The 20,743-nt window shown below is 45.7% G+C and overlaps 1 pseudogene across 1 annotated transcript; it reads left to right on the forward strand.

Moving 5' to 3' along the window:
* Positions 1 to 18,075: 18,075 nt before the first annotated feature.
* Positions 18,076 to 20,523, forward strand: LOC147902737 (pentatricopeptide repeat-containing protein At3g26782, mitochondrial pseudogene; annotated as a pseudogene). The gene is made up of 2 exons (XR_015540909.1): positions 18,076 to 18,219; positions 18,360 to 20,523. The product of XR_015540909.1 is annotated as a pentatricopeptide repeat-containing protein At3g26782, mitochondrial pseudogene (transcript).
* The last annotated feature ends 220 nt before the right edge of the window (positions 20,524 to 20,743 follow it).

Genomic DNA, 20,743 nt, shown 5'->3' on the forward strand with positions numbered 1-20,743 from the left:
GCTACCAAAAGATACTTCTTTTTGCGAGCAGTCATGGGCAAGGGCTCGACAAAATCTATTCCCCACTTCTGAAACGGATGGATGGACATCACTGGGTGATGTTGCCCAGGACGCAAATCCTTCCTACCAAAGAATTAGCATGGTTCACAGGTTTTGCAATACAAAGTGACATCCTTGAACAAGGTTGGCCAATAGTATCCAGCATGTAAAATCTTCTTAGTTGTATAGTCACTGACATAGTGGCCTCCACAAAATCCATCATGGTAATGCTTTGATACCTTAGGCACTTCATCTGCATCAATGGCCCATCTTAGTACCCCATCCATGCCTTGACGGTACAACACCCCATCAAGGAGGGTGTAGCGCCTACTATCTCTGTGGATCTTCTTTCTCTCATAGCTAGTACTTTCTGGAGTAAAGGAGAAAGCAGTCAGAAACCTGTAGATACCACCATACCATGGATCCCCAACTTCCATGGCCGCTACAAGGGTTACATCAAGGCACTCCTCTAAATCAATCAAAGCATTCTTCAAGTTGGAACAACCCCCTTTTACAATTTTGAAAGAAAAATCATATTCTTGTAGAACTGCCAACCATTTGGCCAACTGGCCCATGGGATTTGGTGATTGAAGAACCTGCTTTGCAAGACCAATGCTAATGAGTATAATGAAGGACTTCCAGCCACATAATGCTTAAATTTCTCAATGCAAAACACCAAAGATAAGGCATGCTTGTCAGCCTCTGAATAGCATCGCTCAGTGTCGAGCAATTGTCAAGAAGCAAATCGAATGGGATACATGAACCGATCCTCCCCTTGCTGGAGAAGAATACCTGCCAGAGTGTGCTCACCAAACCCAGGATTGATATAGGAAGTCTTTGACCAATTTGGATTGTGTAGAATGGGTTCTGAAGCCAGAGCATTCTTGATTTGTGCAAACTCATGATCACAATCCTCATCCCAAGAGAAATCAACCCCATCTTTTAGTAGCATAGTTATGGGTCATGTCAAAGCAGCATATTGATCAATGAAGCGGCGATAGTATCCTGCTAGATTGACAAATGAGCATACCTAATGTTTGGTTGTAGGCAGGGAGAGCTTGAGGATGGCTTCTACCTTCTTGGGGTCAGGCTTGATGCCCTCGGATGAGACAATATGTCCCAGTAACCTCCCTTGAGTGGCTCCAATGGTGCATTTCTCAGGCTTGAGATTGCCATTTGCATCATTGACCCTTTGGAAGGCCAACCTAACCTTCATGACGTGCTCCTTATGTGACGAGAATATACAAAAATCATCTAAAAACACCTCCAAGAAATCCCCCAAATAAGGAGCAAACACCATCTGCATAAATCTTTGAAAGGTAGCAGGAGCATTGGTGAGGCCAAATGGCATTACTTTGAATGCAAATGTCCCTTAGGGTGTGGCAAATGTGGTTTTAAGCACATCTCCTTCAGCAATTCTGATTTGATAAAACCTAGAGTAACCATCACAGAAAGTATACATCTCATGACCACTTACCTTCTCAAGAAACTCGTCTTTCTCACTTGGAGTGAGGTCTGGGGAAAGCATAGATTCAAGCTGTTGAGGACTAGCTGTTACCTTTTCTGCAGGTGGCGGGGTTGGAGACACCTCCATCATGTAAACTTCCTCCTCTAAGAATTCCTCCCCCTCGTCTGATTCTTCCATTGATTCAAACACCAAGGGTGAGAGAGTATCACTGTCTTGCTCCTCTTCTTCTTTCGGTTCCATGGCACCGGGTTGCATCGGGATCTTCTCACTCATAAAACATCTACAGGTCACACTCCTTTTGAGTTGGTGTATGGTACTGAGGCCATTTTACCACTAGAGATAGAGATTCTAGCTTTGAGGTTGGAGCAAGAACAGAGGACAATAGAAGATGAACATGTAGAGGCCAGATTGGTACAACTTGAGAAGTTAGATGAAACCCGATGCTTTGCACTACACCAAACATAGATCCAAAAGAATCGACAAAAGGTCCGCTTAGATGCTAAAATTTGCAAGGGATGGGAAAGACACTTTGCTGAGGGGGATGTTGTGCTATGCTTTGATAACAGATTGGACCACCAAATGGATAAGAAGTTTTTGCCACTATGGACTGGTCCATACAAAGTCATCAAGGAACGTAGCAATGGGTCTGTACAAGTTCAGGAGCTACATGAACCATATGGCAAGAAGGTGATCAACAAGCGTTACCTCAAGCCTTTCTTTGTGCGTGATGGACCCAGGCATGGAAATGTTGTGCATTCCCTGCCTGGGGGGGGGAACTATTATGGATAAAATTGTCTAAGGAAAAGGGCATTAATATGTGTGTGTGTGTTTGTATGTATGGCAATAATATAATAAAATATGGTGTGCATAGGGCCCAAGGTTGATGTGGCAAGGCATGACCATATGTCACCCTTCCATGTAAGAGGACCCATAAGGTGTGTTGTACATAATCCATGGTAGTAATATTATAAAATGTAAGGTGGCATGGCTCCTCCATGTGCCACCCCTCCACCTAGGCTACATTTAGTGAGTTATGGCTCAAAGTCCATGGGAGAAGTAATATAAAATAGGTGGAGATGGATATTATATTGGGTTATTCCCTCCATATAGGATAGGCCCATGTGGGGGAGGTATAGAAGGTCGAAGAGAGCAAGTTAAATAATGGGGAAAGTAGGATAAGGTGGCAAGATTCCTTGTGCTAACCCTCCACTTGTCCTCCTAGAGGTTTGAACATATTATAAAATTGGGAAGAGACCAAGGGAGTATCACAGACTTGAGATATGGGGCTTGATTTATGTGGAAAATTGAGGCAAAGGGTTGTCACACACAATTGAGAGTGTGTAACCACCTAGCCCACATGGGAGACTTTTCCACACACACCATGCATGTGGGAGGATACATTAATTGGGAGAGACCCCCTCTTTTGGCTATAAAAGGAGGGGCTATTCCTTGATGAGACATGCTCATTCTTGTAAAGCCACCTAGCTAGTACTTTGATATTTCCCACTCATCCTTTCTTTCAAATAAAGTATGGTCCTCTTCCCTTGATGTCTCCATCTTTACATTCCTCCTCCTATCATGTACATGCTTCTCTTCCCCCTCTCCCTTTTCCCTTGTGTCATAGTCTCCCTCTTCATTCCCTCCCCTTCTAATTCCATTTCCCCTCCCATGATAATGTTTTGCCCTCACGATCTCGTTTCCTCTATGGCCCTCGAGCATCGCCATGCTTAGCCTCTAGCCTCTGGTCTTGATTTCTTTTCCTTCTAATACCACCTATAAAGAGACCTATCCTGACCTGGTCTTAGAAAAGCAATACGTAAAGGATGCCCAGGACTTGGTGCGTGAGTGTTAGGATAAGTTTGAGCATTGACTAAAGGCCAGTAGGGGGTCTGACACTATTCATCCAGTGCACCTGATGGGGCATCGAGGGACAAAATCGGTCAAGGTCCCAAAAAGAGTGGAGGAAGAGGAACAACTCAGCTTGGAGCAGTTGAAAGCTCCAGATTTGATGTAGAAGATGTTCCAAAAAGACCCAGTGCTGCAGAACCTCCAAGATGAAGGAGACCTATATGGCTTCGATGACATGTTGTCCATGGAGGAAGAAGCTTCACCAGAACCCTGCAATAGTGCCGGGTTGGCTGCCTTTCTATTTATAGAAGTGAAAATGCCGATCGCATCTCTGCTAAGAGGAAATCCCATCCTATGGCATGATCTATCCAATTGGATGAACAAACCATTCCTACCTCCAGCCCCTGCCATAGCCCTAAGCCCAACCTATAAATGCTAAATAAGGGGAAAAACCTACCCAAGATTCCCATCAACAAGCTAGGCCAGCATTTCGAGGGTGATGACACAAATGCCTAAATCCCCATAGTCTACCAAAATAAGAAGGTGGAAGCCGTCCTGGATGGGGGATCAGGAGAGTGTTTGAACCAAGGAATGCTGGGAAAAATGGGAAAAATCCGCTATCGAGTAGACCCATCTGGTAGTAAAACCAGCCGATGGAGGTACCACTGAACCTCTGGGAGTATTGACTGGCATAAACATTAAGGTGTTTGGATTCACGTACCCTGTCAGGTTCATGGTCATGGACTTCACTCGACAGCTCAGATATGAAGCTATCCTAGGCAGACCCTTCTTGCGAATGTCTGGACTCATGCATGATTAGCGTAATGATAATATCTACTTGTGGCATGAGGAGCAAACCATGAGAGTGGACCTACATACCTATAAGGCCCACCCATTATCAGGACACCTCTTTGTTGCAGAATCTGACACCACCACCCAAACCACCTCTGTGAAGCTATTCCAACCTTGTAATAAGGAAGACGATCAGAAGGAGTCTGACAACTTCTGGTATGCACCTCTCCCTGAGCCAGAATTCTCGCAAAACTGGATGCACATCTTAGCCAACATAGATGTTCCAGAAAGAGTAGGGTTTCAAGATACCACCCTAGAACTCACGGGTTTGACCCTGGTGGCTCCCCTAAGGATGTTCAATTTGCTCAAACCATGAGAGGTAAGCAAGGGATAAGGGTAAAATCGGATCTTCACTAGCTGACCTACGTAGGCACCATGATTGCCCACCATGAGTTCTCCTCTAATTGGGGAAATAGGGTAAGTAAGGTAACCACCCCCATCAGCTCTATAAGTGCAAGGGAAGATCCCCCTTTAGGTCCCAAATCCCCTGCATCCAAAGGCAAGGCTAAGGCCAAAAAGTCCATTGCCTCGACAGAAATTGAGGAGATTGAGGATAAAGAAGACCTACGACAGGTGCTAGCTCACAACAAGGCCTATACTATTCAAGATCGCAAGATCTTGTACCAACAGGTCAAAAGAACCCGAGACAATGGTTGTCCTCAAGGATATGATGGACTGGCCTCGGTCGATGAAGTAAACTTAGCCCCAGAAGGTCAAGACCCATAACCCATATTTGTCACCGACGACCTCACTCCCAGTGAAGAGAATGCCTTGATAGCTCTCCTACGGGAATATAAGGATTGCATGGCCTAGAAGTACACAGACATGAAAGGAGTACTTGCCACAGTAGTGCAGCATACAATCCCCATGATGGATGATGCCAGGCCAGTACGGCAATGACCCTATCCTATGAATCCTAAATATGCACTCATAGTGAGGGACAAAATCCAAAAACTCATAGATGCAGGATTCATCTATGAGATCGAGCATACAGACTAGGTATCACCCATTATGATAGTCCTAAAGAAGAATGGAAAAATTAGAGTATGCGTGGATTTGAAGAAGGTTAATGTGGCCACGAGACATGACCACCACCGCTTGCCATTCACAAAACATGTTCTAGAAAGGGTAGCCAGAAAGGAAGCATATAGCTTCCTAGATGGATTTTTGGGTTACAACCAAGTCACAATCGCCCCCCAAGATCAACATAAGACCGCCTTTGCAACCGAATGGGGAGTATATGTAGCCAGGGTTATGATATTTGGTTTGACCAATGCCCCAGCTACCTTCCAATGTATGATGATCATGGTATTCAAGGAATACCTGAGGGACTTTGTGGAAGTATTCTTGGACGATACCTGCATGAACTCGAAATGGGGTGACCACCTTAAGTATCTAATGCTCATCCTCGAGAAGTGCCGCTTATACTGCATATCCCTCAACCCCCTTAAGTGCTAGTTTTGGGTCAAACATGGTGTCATCCTGGGTCACATAGTGTCCCGGAATGGAATCTCTACGGACCATAATAAAATCAAACTCATTTTGGAGTTACCACCCCCCACCAACGCTAAGGGAGTCCAACGATTTACTGTGGCCATACGAGCTATTACCAGAGATTTATTTTGTTCTACCCCAACATAGCCCACCCGTTATACAAACTGCTAGTATCCTTTGAGTGGATCTAAGAATGCCAAACATCCTTGGAAACCCTCAAGCTAGCTCTAGCCACCGCCCTAATGCTGAGGTGTCTCGATTGGAATTTAATATTCCATGTCCACATTGATGCCTCTAACTTTGCCATTGGATGTGTGTTAGCTCAGCTCGAGGAGCATAATTTGGATTACCTGTGGTATACTTTGCAAGCCGTCAACTAAATGAGGCCGAAGTTAACTACACCACCACCGAGAGAGAGGGTCTCACCATGGTCTATGTAGTCAAGAAATTTAGGCACTACTTGTTAGCTAACAACTTTGTCTTCTTCGTGGACCATCAAGCACTGCTGTACTTGGTCCAAAAACTCTGCATGATGGGACACATCACTAGGTGGATGCTGATCTTGCTAGAATTTGACTTTACAGTCACTGTGCACAAAGGCAAAACCCACATTCTACCCGACCACATATCAAGGATCCCTAATGGCGACGGCGAAGCTCCAAAGGGAGTAGAAGATGATCTCCCCGATGCTTCCCTCTTCTTCCTTGACGTCATTCCAGAATGGGCCACTGAAATTGGCCACTACTTGGCCAACAGACTAGCCCTAGGCCAAGGCCTTAAGAAGGATAGAGCCCATAAACTCATTAAGGATGCAGTGCCATATCAGCTGATAGCAGGCCAACTCTACCGCATGGTAAGGATGGCATACTACAAAGATGTGTACACAAACACGAATACATCGAGGTGCTTGAAGAAGCCCACTCAGCAATCAGAGGAGGGCATTTTTCCGCTGAGGTTATAGCACGTAAAGTGCTGCAAGCTAGTCTCTGGTGGCCAACGCTCTTCAGAGACACGGCCAAATTTGTCAAATGATGTGACCCCTGCCAGCACATCCAAATCCCACACAGGGCAGACATGATGCCCCTAATCGAGATCCTGGCTAACCAACCTTTCGAGAAGTGGGATATCGATTTCATTGGTCCCATGAGTCCAGCCACTAAGGGGACCGGGGCTCGATATATCATCCTGGCCACCAACTACTTCACCAAGTGGGTAGACGGAAGAGCCACGGTAAAGGCTGATGCAAGATCCAATGCCAAGTTCTTATATGAACAAGTCATCATGCGGTTTGGATGCCTATTGGAGTTAGTCAGCGATCGAGGAACTCACTTCCTCAACAAAACTATAGCAATCATGACAAACGAGTTTATGATCATTCATAGGAAGTCATTGCCATACTACCCTAGAGCAAATGGCTTGGCCGAAAGCTCCAACAAAACTTACTGTAAGATTATCACATGTACGGTAGAAGCGAGTCGTACCGACTGGGTGCATAAGCTCATAGCAGCATTATGGGCCTATAGGATCTCTTACAAGGTGGCAACACATTGTACCCCCTTCAAGTTAGCCTTTGGGGTAGAGGTAGTAATGCCAATGGAGTATGTAGTGCCTAGCCTCCGTCTTGCTAAAGGAAAGACTCATGAAAAATGCGCTAGCCAAAAGGCTAGTCGACCTTGAAAAGCTAAAAGAGACAAGGTTGCGAGCAGCCTACGCTCTCCGAGTAGAAAGGGTCCGACGTAAAAAGTGGTTCGACTGCAACCTCAAGAACAAGGACCTGGTAGAAGGAGACTTGGCACTCCTAGATAGTGTCCACAACACCAAACATAAGCTTAAGTACTGAGGTATGGGTCCTTATTGCGTAGTTGAGATCACCCCCCAAGGGGCGTGCCGAATAGCTACCCTTGATGGGATAGAAATGGATGGCTACTTAAATGGGAGTAAATTGAAAAGATACTGTGGACCACTCACTATCCCTATCCTTCAAGCTATGCATAGAGAAAAAGAACTCAAGGTAGAGGTGGCCAGGATGAAGCGCTAGGCCATCGAGGAAGCTACAATCCATAATGCTAAGATCTGACAGCGTAGACAAATGACCCTTTTTAAGGTAACGGCTGAACAAATTCAACTAAGAGATGAGCTATCAATAGAGCCATCGAGGTTGCTTGTTCAGCTATAGGTACCGTGCATGTGCATCAAAGCACTCATGGACGCAGGAGCAAGCCACAATTTCATCTCTCAAGAGGTATGGGAAAAGCTACAGGTACCCCTAACCCTCACTATTGCCTCAATAAGAGCTATAAACGGCCAACTTCTGCAAACCTTGGGTTATGTAAATCGAAATCTAATGGTTTTTTGCCAAGCTATGGATATATGCTTTTATGTTCTCTCTATAAAAGATCATATTATTCTAGGAAGAACCTGGTGCTACACTGTCAACTGTCAAATCGACTGGCATGCTCGAACTACTTCACTTACCAATGGTGGTCAAACGGAAATAATCCTGCTGTGCAGACCAAGCCCCCCCTCTTCGGCCCCGACCTCATCGATTCACGACAATGGAGCAATGCAACAAAGCTAACTAGAAGCCCCAGCTTCCACCAGCACACTGCCCAAGGGTCCAGCTTGAAAGGAGCACAAAGCTCGCCGTAGTGGTAAGCCAATGCCATTGCATGCTCAACCCATGTTACCATCCTCCGCTTAAGAAATCCAAGAGTGGCAAGTACAAGATGCTATCCTCTGCGCCCAACATCATTTCGATCGGAACCGACGCTCAAAAAATAGTAACGCAGCAACAGTAGCTCTAGTCACTACAAGATCGCTTCCCCCACACACATTCACTACTCGAAGAAAGCCGCACCCCATGCTCATGCCTCATCCACTGCCATGCATCACCCACAGTTCGAACAACACCTCCCACTTGGGCGGCGAAGGCAACAAAGTTGCCTAGATCCAAAAAAAGACATTACAAACCCCGAAGGCGATGAAGGTAGCACCACAAGAACCTGCCAATGATCCGGACATAGCAAGCCAACCTCAAGGTACCGAATACACAATGTTGCCATGGGCGGTCCGACTCAACACAAAAGCATCACAACCACCAGCCGAGAAACTCCACAGGAATCGAATTCCACCCCATAAAGAGTTACACAAGAACCTCACCTTGGAAATGGACCCTCGACGTCAAATCTTGCACAACAACAACAAAGTCCGATACTAAGGTGTCTCTGGCATCCCCAAGGTAAAGAACAAGCTGGACACGTACTCTACATGGCTCCTTACTCTGCTATGCTGCAGTATGGTGTCCACCTCCACCGAATCATCACATCTAGGTCTAGGTGAGTCAGTACGGTAGGCATCTCACCTAATGCACCGGTAGCATACTAGTCCCTGCACACCACACGCACACGCATGGTCAACACTAGGTGACTAGAATCCATTCTTGCATTTTAACAAGTGCTCATGTTCTTGCACGCTCACCTCACTATCACGTTGCACCACATAAGTGCACTCTGCTCTGTCCACATTTCCCCCATCCCACACCTCCTTCCTTCTCTTTTTTGCCATTTGGGTACCACGTTGGCCGTGGCCTAAGATACTCCACACTGACCGCTCACCATCGAAGTTTGCCACTGACCGTCACCATCAAATTTAGCACTGACCATCTCCATACCAGTATCCCGCTGGTCGAGGGGATAGAAATCTATAAAAGCAAGCCTACCCCATCGGGTCATTGCCGTAACTGTTGCATCAAAACTCTATCAAAATTTATCTAGAAATCTGATAGTTTCCTGCCCACTTCTTCTTCATCCCCCACCAGCAAAGTGATGTCCTATTCTTTCTCATCCACCGATTCCCTCGTCACGCAACTTCCACTTCTATTTGCCATGGAGTCCGAACATGACTTTTTCAAATTCGAGACTCACCTGGATCTCCACCCTCGCCCTATTCCAGAGGCCGCTGGCCCATAAGATTCTCAGAGCACTCCTTCGGCCACAATTCAAATGCTGGATGAAATACCCATGGAGGACTTACAAGACGAAGACACCTCCACCAGATAGGCTACTCAAGAAGAGCCAGCCACAGCAGGCATGCCCCCCACGAAAACATGGAAGCGCACCCCGGTGCCAACTGCTAGTGAGTACAAGATCGTGCATTCACATGTGCACTTGCCATTGGGCGAAGCATGGCTCCAAGAGCTAGATGCTTGCATGATCGACTCGCGCTTCACCTTCGAGGGTCAGGACTACACCCTCCACTACCACACTGCAACAGCATATGCCGCTCTACAAGACCCGACAGTTATGGAAGCCCTTAACTTTTCAGGCTTGGGAAGAGTAGCAGCCCATTTCCCATGCCACCTGGACATGAAGCTGTTGGGGGAATTCCTCAAGACATACAATAACACCAACATTGGTGTCTTGTGTGACACAGCCGGCAATCCCCACCACTACCAGATCAATCGAGACATGGTGCGGGCAATTTCAACCTGCCAGTGGTGGCAGAGAAATATTCCAAGAAAAAGAAGAACCTTGACTCCCTAAAGACGGTTTGTCCCTATGACTACCACAAGTGCAGAGGACGCCGCATCCAGTTCACCACCATCTACAAGCCTGAGGTAGAGCACCCAGCAAGAGCCCTGTAATGGCTCACTCAAGTGAAGCACACGGATCATCATCAATCTGTTGTGCCCAATATCTTGTTGAGAATGGTGAACTTTTAGGAGACGAACTAGGCTGACTACTACTGCAGCCAGATGAGAGATGATCTCAGCACCCACGGGGATGTCATCAGTAATCCTATGTTGTACATGCCGGTCCTCTATTACCTGAAAAGTTAGCATCTGTCGATCGGCTTCCGACTCGTCGAGAAATCCGCCATCGGTCCCATACAAACCGAGAGCATTGTAACATCTAATTCGAGAATTGTAACCTCAAAATGAGAACTCTAGGGGAATCTTTTAAAGATTCCCTTCTTTTCATGTGAATTTTACTTATTTTTTAAAAAGATGGCCATTTTGCACAATGTCTTTTGACAAAAGACATAAAAACCATCTTTTTTTAAAAAATTTTCAACAACGGTATTTTAGAAAACAGGCATGAAAACCTTTACTTAGAATACAAAATCCACATAAAATACAATAATGTCTCAAAACCATTACAATATGGACCTATGCATCCAATGCAAATAAAAGGGCCATGGCATGACATATTTCAAAAGTCTAACATGCTAGAAATTACATTGATTCACAAATATACATGCCATTGATTCTACAAAGAATAGTACTCATCCTCGGATCCTATACCTTCAAATGCACTAGAGCTAAAGCTTTGTGGGGTAAGAGTTGTAAGAGCCTTCCTCCTCCAAATTATCCACTAGAACATTATCTGAGTCAACCTAGCCAAGTTGAGATGCCACCCTCTTTCTTGCATGATGGTGTTTCTTGGCTTTAACTTGTGCACTGCATCCAATCAATGTCTTTGGAATCTTTTGGGATAATGTTATGTATTGTGTCATCTTTGGCAATTGCACTACTTGTCTTAATTGAAATGCATATACCAAAATATCTAACCCAATTGCTCAGTCAATGATATCATCTACCAAACGCTACCTTGCTTGCTTAATGCAACCAAGCTATATGCTTGGTCAATGATATCATTAACCGAGTGAGCCAAAACCTTTGAAAGCTCTAAATTATTTGGGAAAAATTTTAAACTTTTTGTAGATACATATTTTGGTACTTTTGACATAAAAAATGAGCTTGGAAGGCCCCAAAACCCTAAAAACGATTGCAAACATGAGTACCTTCTCATGAGTTTTTGAAAAAGCCCAGAGGGAAAAGCATGCGCCAGGTCGATGATATCATCGACCTGGTGCATGTTTAGTCGATGATATCATCGACCAAGAAAGTTCTTGGTCAATGATATCATCGACCAAATGCACGCTAGGTCGATGGTATCATTGACTTAGAGCCGAGGGCATGCTTTTTGATCTGGGATTTTCAAAAAATCGTCAGAAGGTATCCATGTTTGCAATCGTTTTTAGGGTTTTGGGGCCTTCCGAGATCATTTATAATGTCAAAAATACCAAACTATGAATCTACAAAAAATTTTACTTTTTTTTTCTCAAATAATTTAAAGGTTTTGGCTCACTCGAATAAAAGTTTTCCATTCTTTCTTTATGTGATTTAAAAACTAGGTGAAAAGTCTCGTTTGGACAATAATGAGTAGAACATGCTATTAGGTGCAACAAGTTAAGATAATAAAAGTTATTTTTTGATTAAAAAACAAAGGTCACAGGAAGGAAAAATCTTTAAGACTTTGAGAATATAGAAAATCAAAATATATTTTGTGATATAGTGGAGGCTCTTTTTAATTTATAGGCATAATATTTGAAAAATTTATGAATTCTGTAAGTTTTTAGTTTTTGACTACGCAAAATATAGCTTTTTTTTTTTAAGTTATAATTTTAATGAACTTTTGAGGGAATCTTAAAACGGGTACCAATGTTACATACTTGAAATAGATGTTACACTGTTCGAGTAGGAAGAGACAGAAATAAGGCCCAAGAGAGTGACGACAACGCCAAGTGCCACTCCGATCACCTAGGTGCAACCGGAACCAAGTCAGCTACTCAACCAATATGAGGAAAGCCAGTTGCACAAATTCGTGCAACGACAACTATGCATGTAGCAGTTAGGTCCTCAAGATAAGGGCAAACAGGTGCAAGGAAGGCCTATTCTCATTGAAGACCTCCAGGGCGATGACACCATTGAATCACAGGAGCCAAAACTACGTCGACAACTCGTTGCACCCTTTGTCTCAGTCTCCACTACCCCTCAGGAGACATCATCCTTCACCACAGGCACCTCTTCCATGCCATGGGCAAGCCTAGCAGAGGCCATACAATTTTGTAGCGTGCCCCAATATAGGGCAATGGGAGGCTATAGCCATATGATGACAGAATAGTTGTCACGCGTCGACGTTATGGAGTTGAACCTCTTTGAAGCCATGGCACAATTGCTGCAAGTCACGCGCACGATCTTACAAAGGAGGCAGGAGCAAGCCTCACAACTCTCCTCCAAAGCCTAGCTCTCGGCACAGGAAAGCCAATCAAAAATGGTCACAGCTCAAGCAACGGGCCATGCCACACTAAATCGAGCCAATAAATATCAAGCTAAGGTGGAAGAGCTCGAGCTCACTCTGATGAATGTCAAAGATGACCTCGCCACCAGCAAATCCCTGGTCCAGAATTTTATGGAATAGGCGAAAAAGGCAGAATTAGCCCTGCACACAACGCTAGAGCAGCAAGCACAGGCAGAGCAACAGTATGCCCACACCCAGGAGACCTACGACCAACAGATTCACTCCCTACAGGATCTCGTGGCACAAGAGAGGAGCCTCACGGTCTCCCTCCAAGAAGAAATCGAAAGACAGCACACCACTAGCCACTCGGAGAAGTTAGGGTTGGAAGACCACGAGCAGCAGGAGTTCATGATGTACCGAGAGGTGTCTGCACAATTAGCCACATATACACTTGCATCACGCACCATCACCCAAACCCTCCAAATGCACTTCGATGCACTCCGCGCACAAAACCTTACCTTCCACCTAGACCTCACTACTCCACTATCGCCCAACACCCTTCAAACTATTCTCCGTCATAATCCCGACCACTACCGCCCCATCTTAGCCATGACTTGTTTTTCTCTCGACCTTCAGCCCACCTCCCTATCTCTTCTTTGCCCCTTCGCTCTCCAAACCCGATCCGCCGATCCCATTCTTCTCAAGTTTTAAGGCTGTGGTGCCGCATCATCACTGAGTCCCTTAATTATCCCGCGGACGATGAAGTGATGCAACTTACAAAGCCTGAGGAACTCACGCCATGGATCTGCACTCTCGAAAGTCTGCATGCAGAAATAACTTGGATGCTGACCTATGGCCAAGTCTCAGCAGTCCAAGCTCAAGGACACCTTGCGACCTACCAAACCACCACCTACCAACCCCTCGGAATAATAACACTCTTTAATCAGGTGCTACAAGCTCTCCAAGACTCACTTGAGTCCTTGGTGAGCAATTTTGAAACAATTCACATAGCATACCTTGAGGAAATAACTGAGGATGAAGAACAAAATGCAATCACCCTCTTTCATACCACTGCCCCCCCTACAGATATTCCATTATCGCCTCCACTAGATCGCGCCCAACCCACCCAACAAGCTGCCCAACCTCCTCTCCCTCGAACAACACTGCCCGAGTACTTGTTGAATGCTTCCAACACCACCACTGCATAGCACGGACCCTCCCCGTCCATCACCTCCAATGCTCCGGTCAACCTCCCTGACGAGGCCTTTAACATGCTGCTCAAAGCAGCACATTTTGTACAAAGCACCAATGCTGCGACTCCTACAGACCCCCCAGAGATAGAGCCCATGACACTTGTTGATGACAAAAGCTCCACCATCCCCACCAAGGTCTCCTCCTGAGGATGTTCATTGGCATCCAGACTTGCAGTCCTTCCAAGAGTTACCGGATAGTGCGCTAATGCACCATTGGAAGCGCTAGCTCGAGGACTCCAACCTCCATCTCTATGAAATTCTGGAGGTGCTCCCTCTCACACAATTCATAGCATAGTCATTCGACGACTGGCGCCAAGCGTATCCCAAGCGCACAAGAGGAGGATACAACCTTACCCCCGACGCCCCTGTCCGTGCGACCGATGTAGATGCCGTCTACAGCCCAATTGGCGGCTCCCATTTTTGAAGCTGGAGAAATTTTGGCACTACTACCGTAGCACGCCCATCGATCGTCAAGTCCACCCACTCTACATGCCCATGGAACGACGCTGGACTTGGGCCGCCTTTCGAGCTCTCCAACAGGACCCCAATGTGTTGTACAATTTCCTAAGTACAACGTCCCAAAAGAAATGATGCAAGAAGGTTTTTGCTTTCGCCTCCAATCATTCAACGACACCTATGGCTCCAACCATCGTCCATTTCAATCGCCTCATCCTCTTACTCCTCCATGATCTTCCCGCCCACAGCTGCCCCATCAATGACCGCATCCATAATCTGACCAACCAGATTGTCTTCAACCTCGACGTCAGTCGAACTCAGTTCCAAGACCTCTGCCTCTACCTCCGCGTCTGCAATCTCCACGAGCATCACCTCCGCACTTATGAGGATATGCATGACATTCATTTTTGGAACTACCGCTCATAACTCGCTCCCTCACGTTCAGATAGCTGGACTGCTATGCCATCCTACAATCAGTCCTCTCCACCACCCTCCTCCAGTGCAGCCGACGCGAGGACGGATCAGCAATAGGAAAGGCGGTTAACATCCATAGAGTACAATGCCAAATGCAGGGTAATCAATGAGTAAAGGTGACCAAGCCAAGTGATCTACTTCAACAAGACAAGCTTAAGGGAGTTTGATACCCAAATACACCAAGGTCAATGATTACAAGCAATGTGCACATGGAAGGAGTATAGCTCAAACTTAGGGAGTTTGATCCCCAAATACCCTAAGCCCACCCCAAAGTCCAAATATTCCAGGCAACGTGCGCAGGCTGTATGCTCTAGCTGCCCCTGCTCGGAACAAGGAGATGCACACTTCTGGGCCACGAAGAGTGCATGTGCCTTGCACTGTTCAGCTCCACATCCACAAGAAATAGCGATGCCAACGAAAATAGCCATGAAAGGAGTACAGCTCAAACTCAGGGAGTTTGTTCCCCAAATATTCCAAAGAAAAGGCTTCCCAACAACCTTCAGGATTACCTTTGAGTGTCTCACGAAAGCCTAGCCTTGTCACTCCAGGTTTTGAGCCACGTTCATGAGGTTCGAACACCAAACAGGTGAAGGTGTGAGGGCGCTCAGGGAGTTTGAGCCTCAAATCACCCTAGCCTAGGAGTGGCGAGGCTAACACAAGCGCTATTTGGGAATCGGTTAGGACCACCTCCTAATTCTAGGTTTGTCCCAAGCACTTTAATATGGTTAACACAAGCGCTATTTCCGCTAGTAGGGAGAGTCAGTAAGAATAGCAATATGCCTTGGCACCCTACGAGCCCAAGAGCCCATGGTGGTAAAGTAAGGGAGAGTGCTAAAAAGGAAAAGGGTTGGCGCTCCCTTCAAAAGGTGACTTGTATAAAAGGCCAAATGTTTGACTTTGGTCTTCATTGTTGTTTGCACAAGTTTGGATACAAGCTCCCTCTTCTCTTCCAAGAGAGTGTTTTGGGTGTTCTCTTATTTCCATTGTAGTGCCCTTGTGGTTGTCACTCTATCCCCCTTCACTCCCTTCTCCTTCTTCCCTTCCTCCTCCTCCCTTCTCCCTCCTTCTCCCTCTCCCCTCCCCTCTTCCTCTTCCCTCTTCCTCACATGAAACCACATTGCAACAATTTGGAGGGCGCTTGAGTGACACTTGGGGATGGCTCGTGCTATGCATTGCTCCCACAAGGAGGGAGTGGAAGCTCCGTCGGCATATCTTCCACTACCCCACAACACGTGAGGCACCGCTGAGACCACACTACAATCCTCACAATGGGAGGTATGGGGGCGGCCTCTAATGGATATTTATAAGAGAATGTCCCTTTGCAAGCTCATGTATAGGTGCCATGCCATGTCTATGCACTTGATGCACACATGGGAATTATTTAACTGGAAAATGATTAGATCAGTTTGTGGGTCATTGTCAATATGCATCAACAGGTACTATTGCTTGGAAAATAGCATGCTAGGAAGCCATGAGAGGGAGACAAACAATAGGCACACTCAATCCAATGTATTCCAATGTGTGTTATTCATCCAATAGTATATGGGGTCAAAGACCAACATTTTTAGGCTATCTAATAGCACCCTACAGAAGAGGGTGTGCATCCTCGCAATGGGAGGTATGGGGGCGGCCTCTAACATATATTTATAAGAGAAATCGTGTCCCTTTGCAAGCTCATGTATAGGTGCCATGTCATGTCTATGCACTTGATGCACACATGGGAATTATTTAACTAGAAAATGATTAGATCAATTTGTGGGTCATTGTCAATATGCATCAACAGGTACTATTGCTTGGAAAATAGCATGCTAGGAAGGACTATTGCATTCAATGAGAGCTTTTTAGGGTGCCTCGTCAACAAATCAGTGGCAGTGATAAACATGTAGACAGGGGGTATAGTTTATTGAGAGATATGGTGCCATGTGCACATGTGCTAGGGCGACATTGATGGATGCACTTATGATTGATTGACCCTGAAGGAGGTCTAACACCTCCAGACCATCTTCGAAAGGAGGAGGAGCAGAGGAAGTGGTTGCAAATTACTAGTTATGGAGATAGCTGCATTCAATGCCACCCCCCGGTTCAGAAGCTGGTCTAAGAGTTCTTCCCCTCACTGTTGCTAGGTTTGAAAGCCTTAGTAGTCCACCTAGCCAGTAATGCAAAAGCAATGTTGCCCCATGACGGCTTGCCTTCTTCCACATTGTATGTAATGAGGCTTGAATGCAAGTTTTGCAGGCAGTATTACCCAATTGCATTGCAAGGCTAGGCTAGAATCTTGAGATTTCAGGATGTTGGGGTGGAGCTGCAATGCCATCCCCTTAATGTTCACCCAACCCTAGCCCTACATGGGGTTGTGAGACTTGCTTGCTTGTCGGGCTGGGTGAGCTCCACTAGCATGCGTGGGGAGTCGCTCTAAGCAGTGTATGGGGATGTCCTCTTTTCATGTTGGCTAGCTTTTTAGAGCACTTCATCACGATGTGGTTGGCGCTGATTGAGCGGTTGGGGATAATGCATCCCGTTGGAGAGGCATGAGAAATATGCTTGAAGGCTCTTTGATCCAGTCCTATAGTGGAATAATAGGCTGGAATCCCAAAAATCAAGGAAGCTAGCACATCAGTCCAAACACCAGAGAAGCCATGGATGTGAGCACTGAGCAGCAATTCCTCCCTACTAGTGGCACTGGACCGGCCCCACTGACCACAGGGAGGTCCTACCAAATCGCATAGTACGTTAAAGTCGATTTGGGGCGTTGGATCAAGCTTCCCTAAATCATGGAAAATGGTGGGCGCTATGATCTCCCTCACATCACATAATATGGAAGCACTTTCCTAAATGCTTTTGTGTCAAAGACTTCCTAACATGCCCATATCACATCAACTTTTTAACCGCGGCAGTTGACGTGTCAACTCCTGGCCCGGAAAAGCCATGGGGTGGGCCTCTCCCTCATATGAGAGTGACTCGCAACTTCGCCACTCTCCACTTTTCAAATGAGGAAACCTACCCGGTCAGAGCAACAACACTTGCCACACCATGTACCATATCAATTCCTACTACCACTTTGAGGCTTTGGTGGTGTATAAAATGTTTTTACTCCCAACAGTTGTAGCTATCTCGCAGCCCAATATATATCCATGGTCAGGGACAAAATTTGTCGCGTCAAGAGCATCAATACTGTCTACGAATGGGGATGTAAGGCCCTATCGCCTGCTGAATTTCGTTTGAACCGTACACTTCCTGCAGGAAACTACCACAGGTATTGAGGACGAGGTTTGATATTGTAGAATGAAAAGTGTATCAGTATACGGGTCATTGCATAACGATGTGTTTCTGCTTTGCAAATTCGAACTTATTCTGTTACTCGTTACGTGATTAATTTCAATGGCCTTTACAAAGGGTGAACGAGTATGTGGGGATCGGAGATTTGGGGACACTATGTAAGGAGGAACGGCTGGAAGAGGCTCTCAAGATTTTGGACTTCATGGATCAGCGAAGGATTAGTATATCCCGGGAGGAAATGTATTGTGTTCTGCAGGAATGCTGTAGAAAGAAACACCTGACAGCTGGCAGGCGGTTATATTTGCTGATGGTCAGAAATGGGCTGGATTCCATAGCTGTTTTGGGAGACCATCTCATTCGCCTATTCACAATTTGTGGAAGTTTGCTCGAAGCTAATCGTGTCTTTTGCAATGTCTTCAAGCCCAGCGTATACACATGGAGTGCAATCATTTCAGCTCACGCCACGCTTGGACAACCTGAGTTCGCTGTTGATTTATACCATAGAATGCAGCAGGAAGGCACAAAGCCAGACAGGGTCACATTTTTGAGCGTGTTAAAGGCATGTAGCAGCATTGGAGCCCTCGGACATGGCAGAATGATACATGACCAGATCACCAGAAGTGCCTTTCAATCAGACACTGTTGTTGGAAACACTCTTGTTGATATGTATGCCAAATGTGGGGACCTAAAAGAGGCAAAGAAAGTGTTTGAGACATTATCAGAGCGTACCCTGGTGTCATGGAGTGCCATTATTGCAGGATATTCTCAACATGGTTATGCCCTTCTTGCTCTTGAACATTTCAAAAGCATGCAAGACGGGGGTTTTAAGCCAGTTAAGGGCATGTTCTTGTGTATTTTGAAAGCATGTGGCAGCATAAGAGCCACAGGAGAGGGCATGCTGATACATGAGGAGATCATTAAACGAGGATTTGAATCAGATCTTCTAATTGGGAGCACCCTTGTTGACATGTATTCCAAATGTGGTAGCTTAGGGGAGGCTCAGAATGCATTTGAAAATTTACCAGATCGAAGTGTAGTGTCATGGGGTGCAATGATTGGTGGATATGCCCAATATGGGCATGGTCTTCGTGCTCTTGAACTTTTAGAGCAAATGCAGAAGGGGGGCATTCTGCCAGACAAAGTCATGTTTTTGAGCATTTTGAAAGCGTGTGTCAGCATAGGAGCTGCCGGGCAAGGCAGGCTAATGCATGTTTTGATAACATTAAGTGGTTTTGATGTAGATACAGTGGTAGGGAACACCCTTATTGACATGTATGCCAAATGTGGAAGCTTAGATATGGCACAAAAAGTGTTTGACATGTTGCCAATTCGAAATGTGGCATCATGGGGTGCAATGACTGCAGGTTATGCTTGGCATGGGAACTGCAGTCTGGCAGGGCAATGTCTGGAGGATATGCAGCAGCAGGGTTTCAAGCCAGATGATGCAATTTTCACTTGTATTCTTGCTGCTTGCAGTCATGCTGGTATACTGGAACAAGGGTGGAGTTATTTCAAATCCATCAAAGAAGTACATGGCATTACACCAAATGTTGAGCACTACAATTGCATGATTGATCTTCTTGGTCGCACTGGGCGCTTACATGAGGCTACAGATCTACTCCACACTCTGCCAGTTGGACTGGACATTGTTGGGTTGAGGTCTCTACTTACTGGATGCAGAACATACCAAAACATTGACATGGGAAGACAATGTTTTGATCAAATTGTTGATCTTACTCCGGATGATGCTTCTGGGCATGTGCTCATGTCAAACATTTATGTCGATGCTCGCATGTGGGAGGATGCTGACAAAGTACAAGAACTGAGAAAATTTGCAGGTGCAGTGAAAAGGCCTGGGAAGGCCTGGATTGAGATCAATAACAATGTGCATGAGTTTATTATTGGAGGCAAATGCCATCCGCGAAGTAGCAAGATCTCTGAAAAACTTGCAAGATTGGGGAATTGGATGAAGAAGGGAGGATATGTGCCCCAATTGAGTGTGGTGTTGGAGCCAATTTCAGGGAAGGAGAAGGAAGCTGCTTTGTTTAGTCATGATGAGAAATTGGCCATAGGATTGGGGTTTGACAGTACATCTGAGGGTACAACGATCCGCATTACTAGAAATGTTGGAGTTTGTACTGATTGCCATAAAGCCACTGAGAACATATCTAAGAGTGAGAAACGAGAGATACAAATAAGAGATGCATATTGCTTTCATTACTTTGTCAATGGATTCTGTTTTTGTGGGGATTTACTATTGATAGGTGTATATATATGTTAGTGTCGAAATTATATACTAATCCGCAATCCTGCCTGTTAACTTTTAGCTTGAGAACTAACTCCACATGGACAGTATTTGGGAAGGTGGTGATACTGAAACCTCTTGGCCTTCTTCAAGTCTCTTGGCTGTCTGAAACAGCCCCAACCACGTCAAGTCACTACTGACCACGGTGGGGTAACAACTTCAAGCCAGAGTCCTCGATAATGCGAGACAATCCCAC

This window comes from Dipteris shenzhenensis, chromosome 4, assembly GCF_047967505.1.
Source record: "Dipteris shenzhenensis isolate YYH24624 ecotype China chromosome 4, Dip_SZ_1.0, whole genome shotgun sequence".
In the NCBI taxonomy this organism is placed as follows: domain Eukaryota; kingdom Viridiplantae; phylum Streptophyta; class Polypodiopsida; order Gleicheniales; family Dipteridaceae; genus Dipteris; species Dipteris shenzhenensis.